Source organism: Danio aesculapii, chromosome 20 (genome assembly GCF_903798145.1).
Source record: "Danio aesculapii chromosome 20, fDanAes4.1, whole genome shotgun sequence".
Taxonomy (NCBI): domain Eukaryota; kingdom Metazoa; phylum Chordata; class Actinopteri; order Cypriniformes; family Danionidae; genus Danio; species Danio aesculapii.
Window position 1 is genome coordinate 1,685,498 of NC_079454.1, and position 3,258 is coordinate 1,688,755.

Consider the following 3,258-nt stretch of genomic DNA (forward strand, 5'->3'; position numbering starts at 1 on the left):
GCTGCTGTGATCTGTGACTCTCTGAAAGTAGATGCTTTTTTTCCCGGACAGACAGACCGGGCCGGCCCATGTGACACTGTGCAGCCCATTGGCTCTTTTCGGTATTGACATTTGGCTGGCCCAATCACAAACTCCTATTTTGGACTCCGTGTGAGCGTGCGTCGTCTGTGTGTATTTGTCAAAATAGTCGAGAGTCAGAGAGAAGAAACGCAAGGGAGGCGCAGAGAAATCGCGGGAAATACGCCGGCGTTTCTTTTAGCGATTCTGAAAAGTTCTCTGTTCATTCTAGTACACGGCTAAAACGCAAATCACGTGACCACACACTCTCTGCCCAGAGCTGCAGCCACTAGTTCAGCGGGTAAGCATAAACCCCAGGTGAGAGTTTAGTCCATGTCAGACAGTTCATCTGCTGGGTGATCTCATCTCACTATAGTTGTTAAACGTGATATTGAATTCATCTTGTTGTCTCTATCTAACAATTCTTATGTCTTTTGAATCACTTGTTCTCAGTTAACTGTTTTGGCTGAGTGCAAAGATAAGCTAATATATTAATTTATGTAACCACATACACTGATTCTGCACATTGACTGATTGCTTACCTTTATCGTTTAAATTTAATGTACGTTATACTGTTATAATGGCCATTATTAGTTATTAAAACTGATATTCTGCAAAAGAGACAGTGTAAATCAAATATCAAAATGAAACCAATTTGACATATTATGTTTTCATTGTTTAGATAGTGAAACAGCAAGCAGGATGAGGTGAAAGAGGTTAAAATGTAACACTGTTCCCTTTGAAGATTTACCCATGCATTAGCAGGCAGTTTTCGTTATGTTTATTATTGAATATAGGCTGAGTGAATAGTGTATTGAATAAGCTAAATTGACTGTAGTGTATGAGTGTGTGTGAATGAGTGTGTATGGGTGATTTCCAATATTGGGTTGTGGCTGGAAAGGCATCTGCTGCATAAAACATGCTGGAATAGTTGGCAGTTCATTCCACGATTGCTGATTGAAGACGGTTTCCATTTGCACATTCACTTTGATATAATTGCTCAAGTTTACTTTTATATTGTGTATTGTTTTATTTATATTTATTTGTATTTAAATGTTTGAAGTACTTTTAGTTAATTAAAAAGTTATTAAAGTTACTAAGTTGACGAAACTGAAGTTTCTCTAGTAAAATTACAATATCGTGATAATACCGTATACCGTGATAAAAGCTCAATCAATTAATCGCAGCATGAAAATGTGATACCGGCACATGCCTACATACAGTGTTATGCTGGAGTTCATCAATAGTCTTGCATTTACTAACACAGACTATATTTGAAGTGTTTGGACGTAATTCACGTTTTCCTCCTGTAGAAAAACATCATAAGAACAATGTTTAGTGGCTCAATGTGTTACAGCAGTGTTTTGAAAAGTCTAAACACTTTATTGATGTGTACAGCCAAACACGTGGTCAGAACACAAACGAGTCGCAGGTAATAAAGTATCAAGTGTTTCTCCCAAAGTAAAGTCTGTCTAAACCAGGTCCAAGCAAAGTGCCAGCAGGTGTCTGTAGCTCCGCTCACTCTCCGCCTCTTTGCCCTTGTTTGGTGTCCCGCCGTGGGTGCGATGATGCGCGAACAAAATGGCGACGGTTGGCCGCACCTACTTGTAGCTTCTTTTGCAGTGATCCCAAGGTTTCCATAATCCTGGCCCAGGCTGCATCTTCAGCAGCTGCTGTAGTGGTCATGGAGGAGTGAAGAGCATGAGGCTGATTCCTGTGAGACTCCAGGGACAGACGAGTCTCCAGTGCCTAGACTGAACTTAAAATTTACTTGCACTCAAGTGATTGTAAACTTTCACGAATGTCTTTCATCTGTTGAACACACACAAAATAAACTGATGAGTGTTGGAAACCAGCAGCCATTCACATCCATACTAGGAGAAGAAAAAAACATAGATGCCAATGACTTTTCCTCTCAGCATCCTTCAAAATATCTTTTGTTTTCAACAGAAGAAAGGAAACACAAGCATGTTTAATCAAGCGGAGGACAGGGAAATGACTGAATTAACATTTCACGAAGAGGTCATGTTAAAACGTTTTGACACTCAATGAAAGTCTACGAGATTGTCTCTTTCCCAAAAGTCTTGAGGATTTAGAAATATAAAGCACAGACATCCGGGTCAGCCTGAAGGCCATGATTAGTGGTCTTGCATTAAAAGCTCTAGGAGGAGATGCCTTTTTTTAGCCTAATTTAGCCACAGGAGTCTCGTTTATAAACGCGGCACAAGCACAAAACGAGCTGCAATGTGTGTACGCCACTTCCTAAGCAAAGCCTGTGATCTATAAGTAGTAAACTTGACAGGAAAACATGTACCGATGTAAGTAACTCTGAGTAAACATTTACCCTAGATACTGACTTAATTAAACCTCTTTAAATCATCATATGAGCCATAATCATTAATAAATAAATCATTTATTCAGGTGTACGTGAATCTCAAGGGCGTAGATTCACTCTTAGTGTGGTTTATTACTAATTTCTAGACAAAACTAATTTCGAGAGGATCACGAGCTTATGATCAACACGGCTGACACCTCATTAGCTCTGTAATCTGCCCTATTAGCTGATTATGGAAGTATTATAAATAACCAGACTTTTTCACTCGTTATCTTCGTCTTGAAGTTTCCCCCCTCTTCCACCCCTACTTCCCCCCCCTTTTTTCCGATACGTCGACACGGTGGCCCAGTGGTTAGCACTGTTGCCTCACAGCAAGAACATCGCTGGTCCAACCTCCTATTTGGCCAGTTGGCGTTTCTGTGCGGAGTTTCTATGTTCTCCCCGTGTTCGCGTCGGTTTCCCCCGGGTTCCCCGCTTACCTCCCACCGTCCAAAAACATACACCATAGGCTATCAACTAAACCTAATTATCACCCAAGACAACCTTAGTTTACACTTCTCACACGAGTTCTCGAGACCTACCTGAGCTCGAACTCCCCTCTCGCCCTTCTAACAGGAGGGAGCCCTGGGCTCGCGGATATTACGAGCTCAGGGCTCTCTCCTGGGACAGCATGCCAAATACGCTTCATTGATCATCAGCTAAGTGTGAACTCTTGAAACATTGGTGGGGACATACATCCCTAGAGTACATGCATTGAACAGCACAAATTCTGTTTGGCGCTTTTAAAAGCATGCTTAAAGTACTTAATAATCTAAAATAAACACTTTATAATACAAATAACCCATGCTGCAAGAGTCAATTGACAT